The sequence below is a fragment of the Cheilinus undulatus genome, linkage group 24 (assembly GCF_018320785.1).
Source record: "Cheilinus undulatus linkage group 24, ASM1832078v1, whole genome shotgun sequence".
NCBI classification, from domain to species: domain Eukaryota; kingdom Metazoa; phylum Chordata; class Actinopteri; order Labriformes; family Labridae; genus Cheilinus; species Cheilinus undulatus.
Genome location: NC_054888.1, coordinates 4,292,272 through 4,317,077, shown reverse-complemented (window position 1 = coordinate 4,317,077; position 24,806 = coordinate 4,292,272). Strand labels below are relative to the sequence as shown.

General features: G+C 40.2%; 1 protein-coding gene across 1 annotated transcript in view; it reads right to left on the bottom strand.

Annotated features, from left to right (window-relative positions):
* LOC121506183 (muscleblind-like protein 2a) overlaps window positions 1-13,531 on the bottom strand; it is a 167,699-nt gene extending 154,168 nt beyond the window's left edge. The window contains exon 1 of the mRNA XM_041781842.1: window positions 13,323-13,531. The gene's annotated coding sequence lies outside the window, so the exon portion shown is untranslated. The remainder of the gene's footprint in view (window positions 1-13,322) is intronic.
* Window positions 13,532-24,806: the final 11,275 nt, after the last annotated feature.

The window sequence follows — 24,806 nt, the reverse complement described above, 5'->3', positions numbered from 1 at the left end:
TAATTAGACCCACATATAGAAACAACGCTCTTAGATATGGGGCTGTTAAAACACCAGAATTTGAACATTTTAATGTGATTCTAGTTTAGACAGCTATTTCTTTTTAACTTTCAGCATCGTCAGTTAAAACATGACTGAAAATCTATACTTTTCTTTAAGTTCTGCTACTTTTCAGCACTATCACTGAATTAACTGAGATTGTGTCATTTTTTCCACTTTAAAACACAAAGTGATGGACATTTATTTGGATATCAAGTCTTTAAAGTCTATTCAATTTATGGAGTCTGCCACACTCTACAGTTATTTCAAAGCAAACCATTTAAAGAGCAACTAAACCCAGAGATTCGGCTGAGGTCCAACAACCCTGGAAATTCAAAAAAGGCTATTCCAGTGTCATGGACAGGGAAAGAAGGGGAAGGATAAAAACATCAAGTGCTGTGTGACAAAATTAAGAGGCTTAATCTATGAAAAATGTTTTTTCTCTCTAAACAGCTTGGTGCTCTTGTAGTACCTAAGCCAGAGATGCGCTGATTCCAGTGCCACTCAAGCAGTCGAGTTCACTTCAGCTCAGTACTAACCTGGCATGCACATCCATCTGGAAAACCTTCAATAGATGAAGTTTGGAAAAGGGCAGAGCCTTTGAAAAAAAACTCGAAGTGTGATTGGATGAACGTTCTGTCTGTCACATCCTTATGGGCCAATCAGAGCAACAAATCACGTGACGTAGCTGCCAGCGAGCTGCGCCCCTACCGTAGGAGTAAACTTCATCAGAGCTGCATCACACAAATCATGGCTACTGTAGACATGTCAGTACATGACTTTTGTTGTTTTTGAAAAGAAAACAACTCACTGCTGTTCTTTGTTCTTCTTTTGATGAAGAAATGTCGTCAAGTTCTGATTAAACTGGTGCTTTTTAGCAGCAGCCATGCTAAGCTCTTCCCCAGCGCCCGAAAGTACTGCCCCTCAATGCTGATTGGTCCTGTCACTTTCTAACCGGGCCTAAACGGTTCAGATGGGAGCTTTGCAAGATGGATTAGTCAGTGAGAAACACGGAAACGGGCGAATTCATCTCCTCTGCAAGGTTAGCTCAGAATGGCATGGCAAGCTTTGTTTTTGTATTTCCATATAACAAAAGTTGCAAAGATGCCAAAAAATGACTTTTACCAGCCCACTTTTTTGGCACCCTTCCATAGGGGTACCGATCTTACCCAACGCCCCCAAACAAGTGGAGCTACACACAATGATAGAGGTCTGCACTGTAACGTCATGTGCTCCTGCTGATGCATGCATCACATGGCCACAAACACAGAGACTGCATTTCTAAAATATACTTCCTTTACAGTGTAGTTAACAAAAAAAGCAACAAATGGCAGCAGATGCTAAACTGCATGATGCAGTGCACAATTCAGATCACAGCAAACTACCAATATTATGGATGAGAAGGTTAGGCCACTGCCAGCAATGCTGAGATCAAGGACACCTGGTTATGTTGGGTTTCTTCAACCAAGAAAGTTGGGAGTTGGACAAGATTTATACAAACTAGCTGAAGCTAGTAGGGCTGTGTATTGGCAAGAATCTGGCGCCAAGATACGTATCGCAGTATACGCAATATATTGCATTATAGTGAGACACTATGGGCAAGGAGATATATTGGGATATTTTAAAAATGTAAACATATAAAAATGGGGTAGTTTCAACAGGCTTGTTTTACGTTAGCCATAGCTGCAATGCTATCACTATATATATATATACTCAAACAGTCTGGCAGGCAAGACAAGAACTATAATGCATGGTCTGACATAGTCCCGTCACAAAAGGCAAAAAAGTGTGTGGCCTGATCCTGCCGATAGAAAATCAGACAATGTGACATATGACCTGAGTTTCCATTAGCCAGCATTTGCCAGTCATTGGCCGGTTATATAAAAATATAACCGGTCAAAATGTCCGGCAGAAAACATGCAAATGACCAGATAAGTAAATACTGAATACTTGCATATTATATTTTGTGTAACCTAGAAGATATGTTGCGAGAAAGCGTTACTATGAACTAAAAGTTGCCTAATCTTACTACACCCACTGTCCTGCAGTGCTGGGGTTGTTTATCTCCTCAGACGGCAAGCACATGGCTAATTATGCATGCACAATGACATCAAAGCAAATCTATCTCTCTGCGCGCTCAGTACTGCTGGGGACTATGGAGGGAAAGTTTGACCAGAGCTTTCTCGTAAAGCAGAATTTTAATCGAAGTGAGGTTTTCCTGGTTAACCAAAGTCTTCATATCATCAGCGGTACGGAGGGATTTTAAGTTAGTCATCACTGCGAGTAATGAAGAGGCTGAAACAAAGGGAACTGTATAGCTGAGCGTCGTAAACACCGATGCAGCAGCAGAGAGAGAGAGGCCTACGCCGGGCAGAGTTGTAGTGGACTTCAATAAACTATCTGCTGTGGAGCTTTTGTCTTTTCAAGACTAGTCCAAATAAACCAGGATGGTTGGATTTACTGCTTTAGCAGAGGTTTCAGTTATGTCATCATGAGGACTGATATTAGACAACTGACGGTAAGACTCGTTTTTCATTTGAAAAGTAGAGTTCTAACACAGTGTCCAGCTAAGAGAGCACTTTTATGTGTTTAGATGCTTCATTGTTGTCGATGGAGGATGGTATTTGGCTGTTGTAAGCTGCAAAGTTATGATAGCGGCCAAAGTGCTAACAGGCTAACAGTGCTGATGTGAAGCTAACTGCTGTTGTTTATGAGTTTAATGTGGGCGTATATTGTGTAACTGACTGTGTGTGTAAGGAAAAGCGCACAGCTTTCATTTTGATACTTTAAACCACTTACACAAAAAATAAGAGAGAGATTTAACTTATGCGTTTTGCTGCTGTTAATGCAACAAAATAATGTTAAAGCAAATGTCCGGTTGTTGTTCTAAATGGCCGGAATTCTAAAGGACTGCCAGTCATTTTGACCGGGGACAAAAAAGTCTAGTGGAAACGCTGCATATGACTACATTATAATGGTAGTGTGGGTAAAAAAAACTATTATGAAAAAAAATAGGAAATTAATAAAGTTGTGACAGGTGAAATGTGTTTTTTAATGGCAATATAACATAGATATGACCATTCTATTAAGAACTGACCTTGAATAATTACCACCACTCAAACAACTTTTTTATAAATATAGAATTATCATCATAAATATTAGTTAAAATTAACAATTCCTGACCTTACAAATATTTCAACCTCTGTTTGGTGGGTTTTCAATTTATACTAAGGCCATTTTCCTGAATTAAGATCTCCTTTTATTTTGACATGCAGCGTATTCATTTTTTTTTAATTTTCCATGTTTCATAGTAGAAAAATTAACAGAAAACATAAAACAGTTGCTGGTTTTTAATCATTTATGTATGCAAGGGTATGACCACAAAGCAACACAAGTAAGCAGTAATGGAGAGTTGCTGCAGTTGCATGAAGAAGATCAGTGCAGCCCTTGTCTATGTTCTATCATCCGTCCTCTAAACTCATCCACCCCAGCATCCAGAAATCCCTCCTCCCCCTCCTCATCTCTCACCTGTATGTCCCCCTGTCTCTCACAGCTATCCTTTAAGCTCTATTTCAATCTAATTCCTTAGTTTACTGGACTGGAAAATTGCACAATAGTGAACATTTCTGTTATTATTATTGCATAAGATTTTGCTTCGGGGAAAAAAGCCAGGGTATGTCTCTTCCCCATCTCCACCCAGCTGATGACATGCTGCTTGGCATCACATGAGCCGTGAAACCGGAGCGTCACAGAACTGATGAGTCAGAGATCCAGCTTCATGACACTTCGATCCAGATTCAATAGAACAGCTGTAGTGTCTGGCTCCCCCCGTGTCTGTGTCTCTCTGCCTCATACAAAAGGCTCTGAATGACGCTGCAGCCTGGGTGTTTCGTTGACATCAATGAGGCTAAACATGCATTACAGCCTCATTAAAAACAGACCTATTTACTGTCTGATTATTCTGTAATGGCTCCATGTAATTTAATCCTTAACAGGCAATAGGAATGGGCAGATGAGAGCTGGGAGAATTTATATCTTTATTATGAAAAAATGTTCTGGTCTAGAACCGTGATCTGTATTCAAGCTCAACACAACCAGGTATTGTGACAATGTCTGTTCTAAAAAAAATCAGTATTTTCACACACCCTTGCCTGCTGATACAGATTCAGCAAAATAAGTGGCTGTGGTGGCCAGTGTTTCTCCTGGCGCAAGGTAAGGCAGTGTCAGCACCTCTTTCACTGTGTAGAAACTCAACACAAAAAGTAAGGAAATTTGTGTTTGGTAGATTATATCTTTGTTGTAACAATGCTTACTGGCAATAAATCTTATACCGTTGGAAAGCGTGTTCATTTCCCTTTTAAATGGTGCCACATTTGTAAGGAACATGCATTTTTGGGATGAGCAGCAGAGCTGAGTATGTGGGTTGCACCCATGAAAAATTTGCCAGATCTTCTTAGCCAGTGCCATCTTATTCTTCCACCGACACTTTTTTGGGTGTTGCTTGGTGGATTGGATGATTGAAGTCTGAGGAAACAAGATATATCGTCAATTTAACAATTTGTTAATTTAACCAACAGGAAACTCAGTAGCCTCCTCCTCATGCTGGTCACCAGCCTGGTCACACACTGCTGTGGGATAGAATCTCATTCTTCAACCAGCATCTGTTGCATGTCAGCCAATGTGGCAGTGTTGGTCACTTTGTTTAAGGAGGTTCAGGTCAGGATTGCTGGCACGTAATTCCATCCTCACACTCCCAAATTCTGGAGGTAGTCTCTGATAAACCCCACTCTGTGGTGGTGAATATTTTTATCTTGGAGGACAGAGTTCGGTCCCAGACTGTGCCTCTAGTAACGGGCATTTTAACAGTCTAAGATTTATTCCCAAGAAGCATTTTTACAATAAAGAAAAAATCTACAAAACACAGAGTTCCTTACTTTGTGTGCTAAGTCTTTATGCATGTTGCCTGAATTTATGCTGCAGGGGGAGGCCAGTGCCCTTTTGGATGCCTCTATGGTGCATAAATCATGACAAGAGGGCCTACAGGGTGCTCTCCTTATGACAAAACAGGAAGAAGTGCCTTCCAGGGGGCTCCTACAGTGAACAAAACACGGTAAGTGACCTCTAGCTTGCAATTTAAGTTGACAAACATGATTAGTGCCGTAAGTGGGGTGTTTCCAATTGACAAAATGTGATAAAATGCTTGGAATGCACGATACTAGATTTTTGCCGATATCTGATATGCAGATATTTACAGTTTCATTTCAGCCGATACTGATATCTATAGGCTTTTTGGACAAATAATTTTGGTCCTTTTGGACACTTTAAGGTTTAAGGATGAACAAGGAAACAAACTTTAGTCCTTAAAAAAACACATTTAAGTCTAAAAACGAGGATAAATAAAGAAAAGACCTCACCTGACATAGGTCTGTTGGTTCTAGGGATGGCACGATTACCCGTTTTCACGATTAATTGCGGTATTAAACTTTACGATTACTTAATCATAACGTTTCCTAAGTACCATCAATTTCCAGAAAAGATTTTGCTGGGAACCATATTGGTACGTCAGCGCAACTTGCCCAGAACGAAAACAAAGCTACACAACATCCGCGTGTCACCGCCTCTTGTTGCTTTGTGCAGTTGCAGGCGGAGGTGTGTCACAGTCCCAAACAAGCTGCAGCATGGAAGAGGAAGAGCTGTTCCCTCCGAATAAACGGTTGAAGTCAGCCGTTTGGGATTTTTTTGGATACAAAAAAAAATGACCAGGGTGTCATTGTGGAAGATGGCCAGCATAATTTAAAACATGCCACAAAAAAGTTGCTGTGAAATCAGGCAATAGTTCAGCACCTGTGGGATAACCACCTGGCGTTGTACACCAAAGTAAAGGTAAATAGTAACTGGGTTAAGTCATGTCATTGTTATGGATGGGGATCAAAACCCGGGTCCATAAGGATCTGTCGGTTCTGTGTTTATGAAATATCCGAAATCAATAACGTTTTAGCTTATCGGTACTGCTATCGAGTCTCACAGGCTCTGTGACGTATCGTAAGACTGGTGTAAAAACATACATCAGTTCTTTAAAGGGGACCGTAAACTAGAAGTGTCATGCATCACATCAAACAAGAATGTACCTTAAACTGTCGGCTTGAGGAAAAAAGACGCTGCCTGTGTGTCACATGCCTGGGAGTAACAGGCTCATATCCCTCACTTCAGCTGCTTCAGGAAACTTTTCTTCTTCAGCTACTCAGATAAATGTTGAAAAGTGCTCCAAAACTTTGAGACAGTCCTGTTTGTTAACAATATTAATCTAGTGTAGAAATCTGCGGGGGAATCGACAGAATTGAAGGTAATTAGCGAACTTTACAAGCTGAAAACGGAAAATATGATGCGTTCAGGTAACTTCGGTAAATTAGACACTTGTATTATATATGTGATGATGTGTTCAAATGCCACATAAAAATGGGAAAATTTAGTTTTTTAGGAGAAACTTTAATTAATACAGTTGTAAATATGAGGAATGTGTTTTTATTTGAGGGATACAAAATAGATGTGACCGACTGAATTATAGCTTTTTAACTCAAACACAACTTAGCTAAGACCACTGAGTGGTCCATCCAAATGGGATTATTAACATTTTTCTTGTAATTATTGGTTACTTTACATTGTTGATATATTATTTTGTTATGAGAGCATCCTAGGATGGAAAAAAATTAAAATACAGAACATATAAGGAGTGTTCATGTGATTTTACTCATTCATGTGAAATTAATTAATGCAAAAATAATCGTGGTAATCGTAAAATCACAATTATTTCTCTGACAATAATCGCACCAAGAAGATCTGTAATCCTGACATCCCTAGTTGGTTCAGACTAAAATTCCACTAATTCATTAGTACGTATGGACAAAATTTACAGTCGATATATGCTGAAATACACCGGCAAAATATCAGATGTAAACATTGGTAGAAATTTTGATATCTGCCCATACCAAGACTAGACCAATAATATCATGCATCCTTATAAAATGCCATCTAGGGTGCTATTCTAGTGGGCAAAACATGATAGAGTACTCATGTGTGCCCCTTCAGTGGACAAAATGTGATCAAGTAGCCTCTATTGTGCCCTTTTAGAATACAATCTGATAAAGTGCCCTCTAGTGTGTCTTCCAATTGATAAACATCAATGTAGTGCCCTCTCGGTTACCCTGCCTGTTGGCCACACATGATAAAGTGCCCACTGGAGTTTCCTTCCAGTTGGCAATGGATGACAAAGTGCTTCCACGAACACCTGAAAACGTAAACACACTGTAGCTGCCGCATCTTCAAATACCGCGAGTGGGCAAGTTTGCAAGTTGCATGAATATCTTTTAGATCTTTTGCATTTAGTTACTGAGCCCTTTGTGCTTCAGGCACGAGGATTAATTCCAGTAGCCTACTTATAACGTTGGTGCCGTACGTTAATCAGTCGGAAAACCATCTTTGATATTTGTTAGGGTAACGTTTTTTTTCAGTAACGCTATTTAGTGTGCAATTTACTTTAGTTATCAGTTCAATACTTTTATATTAGAGGAAAAACAAACCTTGACGATGTAGCAACTTGACATGTCATGTCAATTTGCTAAATGTTTAAGCTTTCACAGATGTGCATGCATAAGAAGGCAAGGTAAAACGGGGATCCAAAATAGTATGCCAAATAGCCACGATTAGTCGACCAATCATAAAAATAATCGCCAGATTAGTCGACATAAAAAAATAATCATTTGTTGCGGCCCTAAACACGATAAAGTGCCCTTGCCCTTCCAGTGGACAAAATGGGATGAAGTGCCCTCTATTGTGCCATCCCAGTTGGTGAAATGTGATGAAGTGCCCTCCAGGGTTCCCATCCATTTAACCAAATGTTTTAAAGTGCCCTTCCCTACTCTGACCAAGCTACTTTAAATTCAAAATATATACCACATAGCCTTTGACAACTGCTGAACTCAAAACGACCAAGAGTCAAGTCTCATTTCAAGTCTCATTCTGTGAGTATGCATGTTTTCGGATGAAATAGGAGAATATCAGTGAGGTTTCTTCTTAGGTGATTGATGTAACCAGATTTCACTTGGCTGGATGTGAATACTCCACAGCACAACTCCAGAGCACAGCCGTAGGCATCAGGGTACCTGTAATGAAATAACAGACTTGCGCTCTGCCATTACATAAGCATGAACAGGGAGGTGGGAGATATCTGAGGTTTCTTCTTAGGTGATTGATGTAACCAGATTTCACTTGGCTGGATGTGAACTCAGTACCTGTAATGAAATAACAGACTTGCGCTCTGCCATTACATAAGCATGAACAGGGAGGTGGGAGATATCTGCCTTTGTCAAAAGCAGAAGTGTCACCTTACAGGCCCTGAGCATGTAGGCACACTAGGCTACACCATGTACAGAGATGCAGCAGATCTGAAGAGCAGGAACGCTTTCTAGACAGCAACAACTGTATATTACTGCTGCAGGATGAAACATTATGGGTATGTCCACAAGAAAACAAGTCAATGATTCATCCAGAACAATAGCAGCTCTTCAAAACAGCCTCCTCCATCACCACTGATAGATTAAGCTTATCAATTTCTCATCTGGCTCAATAACCGTATTACTGAATAACTGTCAATAACTGTGTAACGAGCCATTCTTGTAGCTAATTTCCACCGGCAGGCCTTAGATAGGCTGCCTCCTAAATAGATTTGTCCGACAGGAAAACAAACAAAAGCCTGGCAGACAAACAAGCCGAGCCACTTCCTTCCCACATGGAAGCCCCCTCCCCTCTTATTATCCCTGTCCTGTTTGACCCCGAACGGCTTGGCTCGCTCACACACACAGAGACCAGCTTCTGTGGCCCAAAGTGGCTTCATTTTCACATGAAACAATGGCTAATTACAGCACATGAAGAATGACTGGTTAGAAAAACATGCTGGAAAATGCTCCCCAAAGCACAAAATAGTATTTTCTGTGCTGTAACAACTGGATATTTGAACATGACAGCGAGAACAGGACTCAGAAATAGGGCAGCAAAGACAGATCAATGAAAAGGCAGCTGTCTTTTTCTATTATTAGCTGTAATCAAATATCAAGCTGCGCAGAGATGTGCTTCCTTCCGCTTCAAACCCATTCTGGTAAGTCTGTCACATATGGGGATTGTGAATAAACAAGTGCCCTAATGGATGCATCGGCAAGGCAAATGGTCAACTAGTTTGTTTTTGAGTGAGTTCAAGGCTGTGTAAAGGACAAAAATCAGCCAGGATGGACTGAATTCACTGCTCTGGTATTTCAACTTGCTTGGGATTTAATGTTTATAGTTTAATGTAAAGGTACTTTGCAATCATGGTCATTAATTATGGCTATTTATTAATTTTAGGTATTCTTTTATTCTTTATTTTACAAAACATTCCACTCACTTATGGCTGTGGCTGCACTCAGACAAAAATGTGCCCTGGCATTTGGGCCACACAGGCCCCAAACATTTTGACAAAATTGACCCTGCACAGCCCTTTGCACAGTTTACACCAGAGGTGTCAAACTCAAGGCCCGTGGGCCAAATCCGGCCCGTGGTGCAGTCATACCCGGCCCACCAGATCATATGATATTTTTATTCAAACTGGCCCACCACAGCATGAGGTCTACAGATTTCCTCCAGTACAAAAATGTAAACTTACCGTTGATGATTTAAAAATCCTTGTTGAGTTGTACAAATTAGAAAAAGGAAACAGTAAAAATAATTTGATACAAAGTCAGGAATGTAGGAGAAATTTGTGTTTTCTCTATATTTTCAATTTTTCATCTCACAGTTATAACTAAAGTTATGGTTTTAAAATTTTAATTCATATTTTAACTTAATCATCTTAAAACTTTGACTTTTCATCTCATATTTTTACCTTTTAGATTTATAATTTCAAATTTTAAATCCTATTTTGTCCTTTTAAAATCATGATTTTGACTTTTATCTCATGTTTTCACTTTTTTCAACTCCTAACTTTGACTTTTAGCTTATTTCTTACCTTTAAAACTCTTGATTTTTGATTCTATTTCAAATTTTGACTGTTAAAACCCATGAATTTAAAAGTTTATGTCATATTTTGACATTTTAAACTCTCGATATTGATGTTTATCTCATATTTGGGTTGTTAAATATTATGATTTTGAATTTGACCACAGTTATGGTGACCATTTAAACACCTAACCTCACATTTATTTCATATTTTGACCTTTAAAACTCATGATTTTTAATCTTATTTCATATTTTGACTGTTAAAACTCATGATTTTGACTTTTATCTCACAATTCCACTGTTAGAAATCATGGTTTCAGTATTCCATCTCATATTTGCCTTTTAAAAACATTATTTTGACTCTAAATTAGGGGTGAGTATTGGCAAGAACCTCACGATACGATACGCATCACGATACTTGGGTCACATTATGATAGTATCACGATACATCAGGATATCATGATATTGTTATATATTGCGATATTCTACACAGCTAACTAAGAAAAATATAGAGATGATGTATATGTAAATCACACAATACATTGGTGGTGTTCCCACTATATTCCACGGCAGCAAGACTGAGCTTGCAAACGGCATTTCCTTTCTCTAACTCGCTGTTTGTGCTCCCCGTTTTAACTTTGAAGCCTAAATGCTTGCAAACGTCTGCTATGAATTGTGCAGATGTTGTTATTTTGTAAGCCATGTGGAGGTGCGGAAGTCGTATTTTACAAACAACTCGGCTAAAATATGAATTTTTACTTTTTACAAAAAATTCGATATTAAGAGTTGAAGCATCGATATTGTATCATGATATATTGCCGAATCGATATTTTTTCACAGCTCTACTTTAAATGTCATTTTTTCACCTTTAAAACTTTTAAGTTTCATTTTTTATTTCAGATTTTGAGTTTTAACTTATCATGTTGACCTTTTAATCTCAAAATCATTAAGGTTGACACAGTGGGTAAGCTAAATGTTGACCCTGTTAGGCCCTCAGGTCAGACCTAAATTCAGAATCCGGCCCCTGCTGTGATTGAGTTTGACACCCCTGGTTTTCACTGTTCTCCTGCTATATTGTAACTATACTTAAGAAAATCTATGTAAGAATTATTAAAGAAAAACATCTATAATATAGTATTGATCCTCATCTAAGAATGTATCTTTCCATGTTACTTAATATTTTCACTCAATATGACTTTTAATGTCAGCCAGTTAATGATTTCTCTTAGTATATCCAATCTTACACTAAAGGTTTTTCATTTCCTGTTTGTATTGAAAAGTTTGAGGGAGAAAAATGCACTTTCAGTTTCTGAGAGTCATGGCAGTAAATAATTACAGTAAAAGAAACTAAAAAAGGGACATATTTGATGATTTTTGTTATAAAGGAAACAAGAGTTAGGCCTTTTAGATATGAGTTGTGTTATTTGGATGACTTCAGATAATGTACTGCTGATAATTTCTGTTTATTTCAGGACAGTAAGACAGTTAAATCTCCTAACTGGGCAACATAACTATAGCTCAAATGAACTCTGCATGGAAATATAATCTGTAGGAGTGGAGAAGAGAAGAGCAGCAAAATTACCAAATTGAGAGTCATATGTGCAAGAGCAATATAAATAGGAGAATGCATGACATATAAACTGGAATAATAACAAAAAAGGGGTAGCTTTAAACAGCTTCAGCACACATGATAAACACAAATCATCACTGTTGCCCTTGCAGTGTTAATTTTGTCAACTAAAGCTCCGACTAAAAATGTTTGTTGACAGCCTTTTTTTCCATGGAGAAAGCTAGACTAAGACTAACAAAAACAGATCTGCGATGACTAAAACTGACAAAAACTATGTTTAATTTTCATCAAGGTGACTAAAACTAGACTAAAATGTAATGTAGTTTTTGTTAGAAAATTCAAAATCTATGATATTTCTCCACTGTGGGTAATCTGTCAAAAAACAATGCAACTGTATCTATTCTGCCTCTAAGCTGTAGAAAGCAGGGACCCCAGGTTTGGCAGGGTGCAGAGAACACACTACTATGATTTGATACCAGATTTAGGCAAGAAAATAAGTGCTTGGACTAAAAGTAAAGACTAAATGTGAGGACTTTTTATGGACTAAAATTAGACTAAAATGTTTTGAATTTTCGTCCACTAAAGCTAGACTAAAACTAAAAAGGACAGAAATTACTAAAATGTGACTAAAACTAAAATGCATTTCATTTAAAGACTAAAACTAAAAATAGCTGCCAAAATTAACACTGTGCCTTTGTTTTTTATCAAAGGAAGGAAAAAACCATCCTTAAAACTCAACTAATTCTGCTGATCTAGTTTTTCTACTTATTAATCCAATGTAGATAGACCCTTTGTTGTTGTTTTTTTTCATACTGTTTACAATAAAAAGGGCATTTCCAAGCCCTTACAGACCAATCTGCAGTGTGCCTTTGCTGCACTGGCATTAATGAAGCCTAATCCACACAAGCAAAAGTCCTCTTTACATTGTTGCACCAGTGGCTCATTTGAACTAAATGCCTACTGTCGGTCTGCTTCCTGTTTCCATTGGAATATTATGTCCTGAGAAGTCACTTTGCATTTTTACAAGCACCAATTAGAGAGCATGACCCAGCAGCTGGACTGATCACAACTTATTAACCTTACCCAGGTGTAAGGAAAGGGAGTCTTGCTCAGCCAACCTGCAGTAGATTAAACTGTGTTTCCACTTTATGTCTCATTAGATTCGTTTTTTTTCTCTTGTATGCAGCAATTAAATCTGGCATTCTATTAATCAAGGTGCAACTACATTTATTGTGCTTTAAACGTTTGCATTTGGAGTGAACAGCTGTGCACTGCAGCTTTGTTGCACCTTGAGACAACGACAACATCTGTTTTTTAAATGTGTCATTAATAATATATGACTTATTATCAAACCTGGCCTATTATCAACTACTTGAATAGTAGTGAGCATTATGACATAGAGAGAGTTTTATATAACCATGCAGGGCAGACACAAAGATACAACAACAGTGTAATACATGCTGATTGAATAGTTGTTTTCATGGAGCTACTCTCATTTATTTTCATCAGCTGTCTCCTTATTAGCTAGCATAGCAGTCCAGGCATGAGTGTATAATGTTGTTATACAGGAGCAGCCCATTTAAAACACTCCCTCTGCTGTCCAAAAGACACGCAATACAGCCCACAAAACGCCGTTACAAGAGTGTTAAGACCTGCATGCTAGCCGCTAAGCTAACTACCTGCATCTTACCTGATGACGAACCTGTCACATCCAGCTGCACTTCAGCCGCCGCCGCCGCCGCCTCTCGAGAGCGCTATTTCGGTTGCAGCGGGACCCAGTGCTCGGAGCAGGACGGTTAAAAATGTTCTTCTACTCAGGCTTCAGGCTTTTCCTTCATAAGCAGCAAACTTTTTCGCTTTCGAAGTATATCTCAGTGAAAGGCAGGAATACGTTGTCACTCGCTACACGTTAGCTCGCTAACTACTTTTAAGGCTAGGATAGGAAGCAACAAGCGATTTTGACAGTTCGATGAAATGTTGAATGTGCTTTGGCTAGGGGGGTTTCGATGATGTCCGACTATACCTAACGCCTTCCAAACCATAATATAAAACAGTTTACGCCACAAAATAAAGCGTAAACGTAATTTAGAGAAACGTGTTGGCACATTATGTCCAATTTGAACAAAGAATTTACTTTTTTTCGATAAATAACTCCGCTCCCACCCTACAGTGAAGGTAGTACAGTCCAGAGGAACCAAGGGTAAAGGGAGGGGGCGCTTGTTGCCTAGGAAACAACAGTGAATCTCCCTCGGGGAGAAGATGTGGCCACTGATTTATGAACCGCTGCCTGTCTGTCTGTCAAAGTAGCCTGTCGTGAACGGCATAGAAGGAAACATTAACAACATATGAACAAACATACTGTAATTTACACTATTAGATACGGCATAAAACCCAAGTTCTATTACCTTTATACGGCTGATATAAAGTAACTGAATGCCATGTTTTGCAAGCTTAATAGCCGGTTTTATACGTTTGTTTAGCATTTTAGCATTTACTCTACACCCAAAATTTCCAAAAAGTTCGGCTGCTGTATAAAGTGTTAACAAAAAAATGATGATTTCCTAATCTCAAACTCATTTTTAAAGAATAAGTAAAGACTTTATTGATCCCCAGAGGGGAAATTCTGGCATAGCAGCAACACAGCAAAGAGTGAGAAGGTTGTAAAAATATAACATAACTGAACAAGAATAGACAACATAAATAAACTAAATTAAATGGTATTTAAAAAACACAGGAATTATACAGTTAACAATCTGTGCAGTCCATTTCAATTGCAGTGACGTGTTGATGTAAAGTGATATGCACACTTGTTATTAGCCAGTTATGTACACAGTAGTGGTATGTCATGAACATAGTATAAGTGCAAAAATGCTCCAATAATAATGGGATGATATATGTTTGTGTACACCCCCAGGGTACTTGTATGACTCCCTCATCTTAACTTCCTCCCCCTGAATGATGACAGGTGCCAGGGGCTCCTGTTCCTCCTGCAATCCACCACCACCTCCTTGGTTTTGCTGATATTGAGCTTCAAGTGGTTGCTGTCACGCCATGTGGTGAAGTTCTCTATCAGTCCTCTGCACTCCTCGCCATCATGGCTGATGCATCCAACAGTGGAGGAGTCATTGGAAAACTTCTGGAGATGGCCCGAGCCAGAGTTAAACTGGAAGTCCCATGTGTAGAGGGTGAAGAGGAATGGTGCTAGAACAGTTCCCTGGGGTTCTCTGGTGTTGCTCCTCACCACCTCAGAGACATAAGGTATGATTATGTATTTACTTAGTATGTGCTGTTTTTCTCCATTTCAAAACCATAACAGAAGATTTCAATGGCATAAATGATTGAATAGGCATTTAATCTGATGTTTTATGCTTATTTCAGGCTGTAATTCTGCACATCACCACCACTTGATGCTCTGCAAAGGAACAAGCACATCCCTAGCATTTTGCAGACTAATTGCACACAGCTGGTCAGATTTAGTGGTGTGTGACACACAGAGGCCTATTGTCAGCAAGAAGCACAGCATCAACAAGGAGCAAGTCACAAATATCCACGGAATGAGCAGAGAGGCACAAATTTAGCCCCACTGACTGCTGCCCACACCATGCACTGCCAATTGAGAGCATAAACAATGAACATAGGCATCACAGAGCACTCTGTCAGGGCCAAGGCCACCATGCTACTGCTAATGAAGGCATCACGGTTTGACAGAACACGGGCCCTCAGCAGTGTCAGAGATGAAGAGGTTATTAGGTGTTGGACTCCTGTTGGTAATATTTCCTGGATAATGGAACACAGAAATTCGTCTGTTACCTAAATCTATCACACTGAAATGCAAAGACAGGGAGCTAAACTGGGGTCAGACTTTTGATGACTTCAGCCAAGGGCTGGGCATTATACTGATTTTTTTTTTTAGATCAGGTGTTCCAATCACTTCCATGGCCACAGGTGTATAAAATCAAGCACCTAGGCATGCAGACTGTTTCTACAAACATTTGTGAAAGAATGGGTCGCTCTCAGGAGCTCAGTAAATTCCAGCGTGGTACTGTGCAGTGGTGAAATTTCCTTGCTCCCAAATGTTCCACAGTCAACTGTCAGTGGTATTATAACAAAGTGGAAGCAATTGGGAATGACAGCAGCTCACCCATGAAGTGGTAGGCCACATAATCAAAGGCAATCGCTACAGAGCTTCAAACTTCATGTGGCCTTCAGATTAGCTTAAGAACAGTGCGTAGAGAGCTTCATGGAATGAGTTTCCATGGCCGAGCAGCTGCATCCAAGTCATACATCACCGAGTGCAATGCAAAGCGTCAGATGCAGTGGTGTAAAGCATACTGCCACTGGACTCGAGAGCAGTGGAGATGGCAATGGTGTTCTCTGGAGTGACGAATCGTGCTTCTCCATCTGGCAATCTGATGGACCAGCATACAGTTTAATGGAGAGGGGATTATGGTGTGGGGTTTGTTTTTCAGGAGCTGGGCTTGGCCCCTTAGTTCCAGTGAAAGGAACTCTGAATGTTTTAGCATACCAAGAGATTTTGGACAATTCCATGTTCCATACGTTGTGGGAACAGTTTGGGGATGGCCCCTTCCTGCTCCAACATGACTGTGCACCAGTGCACAAAGCAAGGTCCATAAAGGCATGGATGAGAGAATTTGGTGTAGATGAACTTGACTGGCCTGCACAGAGTCCTGACCTCAACCTGACAGAACACCTTTGGGATGAATTGGAGCGGAGACTGAGAGCCAGGCCTTCTCGTCCAACATCAGTTTGCTGAACTCACAAATGCGCTTCTGGAAGAATGGTCAAAAATTCCCATAAACACACTCCTAAAGCTTGGGGAAAGCCTTCCCAGAAGAGTTGAAGCTGTTATAGCTGCAAAGGGTGGCCCGACGTCATATTAAAGTCTATGAATTAAGAATGGGATGTCACTTAAGTTCATATGACAGTCAAGGCAGGTGGGTGAATACTTTTGGCAATATTGTGTATATACTGGTGTTTGAGCACAATTTAGCTACTTTTCTATGCTGCCAACACATTTGTGCAGTTAAGCTTGTGTTCCTTCTCTCTTGGCTGAATCTCATTGAGCTTCTGTGCTTTTTCATACCTCAGTCTCAATGTGAAAAGATATGAAACTGACAATCATGTCAATGATGTTTACACAGGAAGGGATTACTGAAATGCATGTAAACGTGCCAAATTAGATTATTGCTCTTTCCTGATTAATCACAGTTCTCAGATGTGATGTGCATGTTAGCTTGCAGTGAACGTGCCTTAAGCATTTTTTAAAGTTGTGCTCACCAGATTTGAAGACACAGTGATTTCAAGTGAGATCAAACGATGAATGTGAGGTCAAAATTCTTTAATCTTACACCTCTGACTGTTAAAATCTAACAATTTCATCCTTGAGTTAGAGTGGACATTTGTGCAGAGCTTTATTAAAATCCTTCAAAGTGTTCTTAAGATATTATTCCAAGGAAGGAAAAAACGTACAGACGGAAACATAATGCCTTTGGCTCTGGTTATCGGCAGCTTGGCATGGCATAAACATGGTGCAACTCCTTCACACCTTTAAATTGCACAAATACCGCTGTGTAGGAGTTAACTTGCAATTTTGGAAGGTTTCATTGCTCTGTTATGTATCCATTATATGAAATTTATGTAGTTTGAAATGCTTTGGCACTTTTTGGTTGTATTGCCAATTACAATAGCAGAATAGGTTAAGTGGTATTGAAAAATATTGGAAATTCCTTTAGCCTTATAGATAGATAGATAGATAGATAGATAGATAGATAGATAGATAGATAGATAGTCGTTTATTGTCATTGCATTGTAAAAACACAATGAAATTATATTTGGCAGTCTCCTCTGTAGAAGCAAACACAGTCGTCCAAGCATTGGTTAGAAATCCCCAGCCTCACATCATCAATCCTGCTGGCAAGGACGTGGGCATCCGGGAGAAAGATGCTTGGGAGGGCAGGTTTGTGTGGGGCAGCTCTTAGCCTAGCCTGCAGCCCGGCTTGTTTGCCCCACTTCCACCTTCTCGCACAATGCCGTCGATGCCTCCTCCCCACTGGCTGTAGATGTTGTGCTGCTCCACGTCCTCCTCCTGTCAGTCTCTGAGCACCCCGTTTTCCAGTTAATCTCCATCAGGAAAGATGTAAACTCTGTGGGCACGCTTTTAGTTCTGGTGTAAGTGTAGGACTTTATTTTGCTGCTAGTGATGGAGCGCTGGGCTGCTGCATTCATATGCGCCACCCGATGCTACCTCAGTAGGTAGCATTCAGTAGTCTCCTATTGATCAGGCAGTGTTCCATTGCAGTTACTGGCGGTTGTTGTTAGCTTTTAAGCTAGCCAGGAGTTGTAGTTAAGACTGAGGTCTTCTTTTCACCTTTTTTGGGTTTTTCTTGATGGAAATTTCCCGTTCTTTCTCTCAAAGGTGTCCTGGACCATCCACCTCCTTTGTTTTCACAGGTTTCAACATATGTTGTCAACTTAATTGTGAAACTACAAGCCAAAGATTTAACTTAAGAGTGCATCTGTCTTGCTGCCAACTGCTCTGGTTGCCCAGCAACATGACATTAACTTTATGTACAATAATCTAAGGGCGCGTTCACATTAGGCCCAGTTGTTTCAAACCACGCCACGTTTCCTACCCCTCCCCCTTCCCCTCGCTGGCTTGCTTTCACACTAGCAACATCGAACCATACCTGGGCCCACTTGCGTATTTACTCGGTTTGAAACAGCAGGTGGTGGAATGCACATAGCTGGTTTACAACCCCGCAAAGGAGGAGAAAAAAGAAGAAGCTACCATGGCAACCACTGGGGTCATGACCTGAGCGAAGATTGTTTTTCGTTTTGACCCAGCAAAAGTCCATCCTCCAGCCATGGATGATTTAAAATCACTTTTAAGATGCCAGCAACGTCACTTTTCCTATCTGCACATCAACTACAGCTCAGAAGATTAAATGGGCTCGCGCCGTGCAGATACAGCTGTTTTTGAGTTGAAAAAAGACTTTTTTATTGCCTTTGCATCTCCTCTCACTGACTCCAACTTGTGTTCATCTGTAAGTTGAGTCACAACAGACCATTTATTGACTGGATTCTGATGATTTCCATTGGTTATTGAGGAAAAATGTGAACAAACTGCTGCGCTGTTGAAAAAAGTTTAGTTTTTATGATGACGTCATAAAGCTGATACAGTGCTCTGTCCCATATCCGGGCACGGCTGCATTCACATCTCATCCGAATCGAGCCAGAGTCCACTTGAATCGCGCCCAAAACCACCTCCCCAAGTGGGCCCGGGCCTGGTGCTGGGGCACGGTTCATTTGCATTCACACTACCAAAACGAACCGGACTTTGGGCTCAAGTGCCCCTGTATCGGGACCGGGCCCCTAGTGTGAAAGCACCCTAGTTATTATACCAATAACAGTCTTCCAGTCTTTGCAGAATTTAATTAAAAATGTCACTATTTTTATACCCCACTATGCTGCATGATGTCTCTCCACATATACTGTGTATGCACAAGTCAAATGTATCTCTAGGTTGGGAGCACCATTATATAGAAAAACATGATTTTCAAGACATAAGTGATTATGAAAAACTGCTCACATAGGTCAAGTTCATCCCCTGAGGCCCAGAGTATTGATCACAATGCAGAGGAGGCATTTGTAAAAAAAAAAAATAGAAAATAAAAAATGCTGCTGCCGGCATATTTCTCTGAAAGTCTCTGAACGCCCACATGGCTGCAAACACACCGCGCACAAGAACATACACTCACAGTGGGCTCTCAGTTCTAAAACTACACAAAAACATCCATTTTATACAAATATCAATCTAATGAGATGTTTGTATTTGCTAGAAATGAAATTAGAGGCTTATTTAATGAGGCAGGTGGTTGTCGTTTTTGTTGGAGACAAGCAACAAGATCAGAAACTGGCTTTTTGGCTAGATGTGTGTGCAGAAACAAGGATTCTGACTGGAGTTTTGTACTGCTGGCAGTGAACATAGAAAAATGGGCTAAAGTGCAGCTTGAAACAAGATACATGTGCTTATTGAGGTAAAAATATTGACTGAATTTACAAATGTTCATGATGAAGAGAGATACACAAATTTCAAAGCCATGCCTACACAAATAAAATGATTTAGATTATGTAATAAGCTCCTTTATGTGTCTGTATTCTTTACTTGTGTTGTGGGTACTCCCTCAGAGGCACTACGACACCGAGTCGTAACTAACAAACATGTTTGATATTTACAGTTTGCTGTCTGGGAGGCTACAACGCCATTTAGAGAAAAATAAATATTGGCAACTTAACAATTTACTCATTTAAAAACAGGAGCCTCAGTAATGTGCGGAAGAACCATCCACAGCCACAACAGCCTGGCACCTCCTCCTCACACTGGTCACCAGCCTGGTCACACACTGCTGTGGGATGGAATCTCTTTCTTCACCCAGCATTTGTGTTTGTTTTGATCCCCCTTGCATGAACAGCACGCCCAAGCTGATCCAGCAAGTTCTCAAGGAGGTTGAAGTCAGGACAACTGGCAGGCCATTCCACCCTCTCCACTCCTAAATTCTGGAGGTAGTCTCTGAAAACCCCGCTCTGTGGGGGCGAGCGTTGTCATGTTGGAGGATAGTTGGGCCCCAGACTGTGGAGTGGATTTTCACTGGTTGCAGGACCTCATCTTAATATGTCCCTACACTGAGATTGCCTCCAATGATAAACAGCCTTGTTTTCCAATGAGGGAGATGCCGCCTCACACCATCACACTGCCTCCACCAAATACACACTGTGACCTTACAATCTAACTGTCGCTGAATATAACATCACTCTACATGTTCAGGTTCCGGTGCATGTGTTGCTTACACCAGCACAAATAGGCCTGATGGTGAAGGGCAGTCATGGCAGGCCTCCCTGCAGCCCTGTGACACTGGATATTGGCTGCGTACAGTCTGTTACTGATTGTCCGAGCAGAGTGCCATTGGCCATGTTTTACTGCAAACCTTGACTGCAGATCTGTAGAACACAGCCTATGGTTCTTAAGTGCTGACAGGGTGAGAAAACAATCTTCTTTGGACAATCAGGCACCTGATTGTCAGCACCTAGGGGGTATCAGAGGCTCGAAATAAAAATCAATAGCAACAGCAGAATAGGCTGTTTTGCCTTGGCAGAGAAGATTTGGCAAATTTTACACTGGCACAACCCACATATTCAGCTCTGCTACTCATCCCACAAATGCATGTTCCCTGCAAATGTGGCACCATTTAAAAGGGAAATAAACAGGCTTTCCAACATTAGATTTATTGCCAAGAATCATTCTTACAGCAACGAAATTATCTACCAAACACAACTTTCCTTACTTTTTGTGCCAAGTTTAGTTCTGCAGCTATGTCTGACAGGCAGTCTTTGACTCTTCTTGAGCTCAACCTGGCCTGAAGGGGCAGGTATCCTGGCCTTACAAGGACCAGGCAGAGATTGAAGGTAAACACAATATACAGTATATTTGACCTACAGAGAGGAAAACCGCTCAATGAAAAAATCTCCAAACCCAATTAACCCTTGCTATGGATCAGGATCTAACCCTTATCCCCAAACCCCAATCCCCTGACCCCCCCCCCCCCCCTAGACATTTCCCAGCATTTCCATCAGGTCTATTTATCAAACTGTAAACCACTGTTTTCATTCCATGGATGCTTTCATATAAATGGGGGAAAAGCAGTTAAAAGTGGCTTTTGGCTTGCTGTACTATTAATCCCAGAACAATCTGCATGTAGCCTGTAGTGCAAGTTAGCTAAACCTTCAACCTCAGCAAACAAACACACCCTAATTTCTGGCTGCAGACCACCTCTCTCAGATGTCTTCTCTGCAGACCACCACTGTCAGACAATGAAAAGAGAAAAAAACACACAAGAGCTTTCAAAATAAAATCGTATTAAAATTCCAGTTATGCCTAAGGCTGGCTCAGACGCCTTTTTTTATGGGCTAAAGAAGCTATTTCATTGCTTTTTTATACCTCAGTCTCAGTTTTCTTTAATGCTTTCACTGATTCTGGACAATCCATCCATTTCACAAGTGTTGCCAACATACAGTTGCAAGAAAAAACATGTGAACCTTTTGGGATTTCTTGGATTTCTGCATAAATTGATCATAAAAAAGTCACAACAATAGACAAACACAGTCTGCTTAAACTAATACTGCACAAAAATGATATTTTTTTTATGTTTTTATTGAACAAAACATGTAAACATTCACAGTGCAGGGTGGAAAAAGTACGAGAACCCCTAGGTTAATGACTGGCTGACCCTCCTCTGGCAGCAATAACCTCAACCAAACATTTCCTGTAGTTGCAGATCAGACCTGCACAACGGTCAGGAGGAATTTTGGACCATTCCTCTTTGCAAAACTCTTTCAGTGCAGCAATATTTTTGGGATGTCTGGTGTGAATCTCTCTCTTGCCACAGTATCTCAATCGGGTTGAGGTCAGGACTCTGACTGGGCCACTCCAGAAGGCGTATTTTCTTCTGTTGAAGCCATTCTGTTGTTGATTTACTTCTATGCTTTGGGTCGTTGTCTTGTTGCATCACCCATCCTCTGCTGAGCTTCAGTTGGTGGAAAGATGGTCTGAAGTTTTCCTGCAAAATGTCTTGATAAAATTGAGAATTCATTTTTGCATCAATTACAGCAATCCTTCCTGGCCCTGAGGCAGCAAAGCAGCCCCAAACCATGATGAGGTTTTGATGTTGGTGTGCTGTGCCTTTTTTCTCCACACATAGCGTTGTGTGTTCCTTCCATACAACTCCATTTTGGTTTCATCTGTCCACAGAATATTTTACCAGAAGTGCTGTGGAACATCCAGGTGCTCTTTTGCAAACTTCAAACGTGCAGCAATGGTTTTTTTGGACAGCAGTGGCTTCCTCCGTGGTGTCCTCCTATGAACTCCATTGTTGTTTAATGTTTTACTTATTGTAGATTTGTCACCACAATTGTTAGCATGTGCCAGAGATTTCTGTAAGTCTTTAGCTGACACTCTAGGATTCTTCGTCTTCACCTCATTGAGCATTCTGCGCTGTGCTCTCGCAGTCAATCTTCACAGGATGACCACGCCTAGGGAGAGTAGCAACAGTGCTGAACTTTCCCCATTTGTAGACAGTCTGTCTTACCGTGGACACATGAACATCAAGGCTTTTAGAGATACTTTTGTAACCTTTCCAGCTTAATGCAAGTCAGCAATTCTTGATCGCAGGTCTGAGAGCTCTTTTGTGCCAGGCATGGTTCACGTCAGGCAATGCTTCATTAGAACAGCAAATTCAAAACTGGTGTGTGTTTCTTTTAGGGCAGGGCAGCTTGAACCAACATATCCAATCTCATCACATTGATTGGACTCCAGGTTGGCTGACTCCTGGCTCCAAATAACTCTTGGAGAAGTCATTAGCCTAGGGGTTCACATACTTTTTCCACCCTGCAATGTGAATGTTTACATGTTTGTTCAATAAAACCATGAAAACATATCATTTTTTGTGCAGTATTAGTTTAAGCAGAGTTTGTTTGTCTATTGTTGAGACTTAGATGAAGATCAGAACACATTTTATGACAAATTTTCTTCTTAAGTATGCACGAGTTGTAAAATCTTGCTAGTTTTCTCACAATAATCACAGTATTTTCACACAGAAAATGAACCTGTTTGTGCTTGTAAACGTTAAATTTACTAAACAAAAGTTAACAAGCAATGGCATTTCACATTTCTTATACAATACTGAGTTCTTTTAGCAAAGAAAACACAGTTCTCCAATTGTTTTTTTTCCTTATCATGGTCACAGAGTGAGCACGAGGTTACAAGAAGTTAAGCTAACAGTTAGAAAAAACAAAAAACAAATGCTCACCAGAGAAACGTCATCAAACACAGAAAAAGGTCCACTGTAATGCCTTCAAAAACATAACTCAAACAACTTCACTCTCTTCTTTAAATTAACTCCTTTTTTTCTAACAGAATTTTGTATTTCTTCTTTTTCTTACGTCTCAGCTAGCTGCCTATGCTATCGGCTCCGTGTGCTCTCTGTTCTCTCTGCCCTTCCCAACCTGTTTCTGACATTTTTTACAAACTACATCATAACAACATTGAACTTTTACCGGTAACTGCTTAATTTATGGGAGTTACACTTGCACACAGTCAAGGCACCCAGTGCCAGAGGCAGCAAAACAAGCCCAAAACATCTTTGAACCTCCACCATGTTTGACAGTAGGTACTGTGTTCTTTTCTTTGTAGGCCTCATTCTGTTTTCTGTAAACAGTAGAATGATATGCTTTTCCTAAAAGCTCTACCTTAGTCTCATCTGTCCACAAAATGTTCTCCCAGAAGGATTTAGGCTTACTCGGGTACATTTTTCAAACTCCAGTCTGGCTTTTTGTTGTCAGCAGTGGGGTTCTCCTCGGTTTCCTGCTATAGCGCTTCATCTCATTCAGATGACGACCTATGGTCTGAGCTGACACTTGCACCCTGAGTCTGCAGGACAGCCTAAATTTGTGTGGAGGTTGACTGAGGATGTTTATCCACCATTCCAACTATCCTGCGTTGCATTCTTTTGTCAATCTTTCTCTTGTCAAAATGTGGTGCTTTGGCCTCCTGGAGATTTTTGGACTTCAACTGCATTATTTCTATGGGATATATAAGCTAAATTGCAAAAAACAATTAGATGGAGATGACATTTTTCATTTGCCAACTTGATTCTCTCAGATCCAGTAACAAATATACACATATTTACACTTCTGAACAAATTTCACAAGTGCCCTCTGCATTATTGTACCTTGATCATTCAAATAGAACTTGGAGTGACAGAGTTATACTCATTTAAAGATGGGCTGGAAATTTTCGAGCAGTAGCCTAATAAAAGAGGCTAGAGCTTAACGGGTTAAAAGTTGCTCTCCTCCTCTCTTTTGGTTAAAAGAAAGCTATGATAATGTTTCTATACTGTTTGATACCAAAATATATAGAAATGTTACCAACCTTTTGTACAATCCAGCCACCTTTTCAAATGTCCCAGCATTTTTGTTCAGTAAAGACAGTGTTCTCTGTGTATTGGTTATAAATATGACTGAAGCTCACTGAGTCTCTGTGCTATGTATACCTCACTCTCACTTTATTGCAATGTTGCCGCTGATTTTGGACAATCCAGCT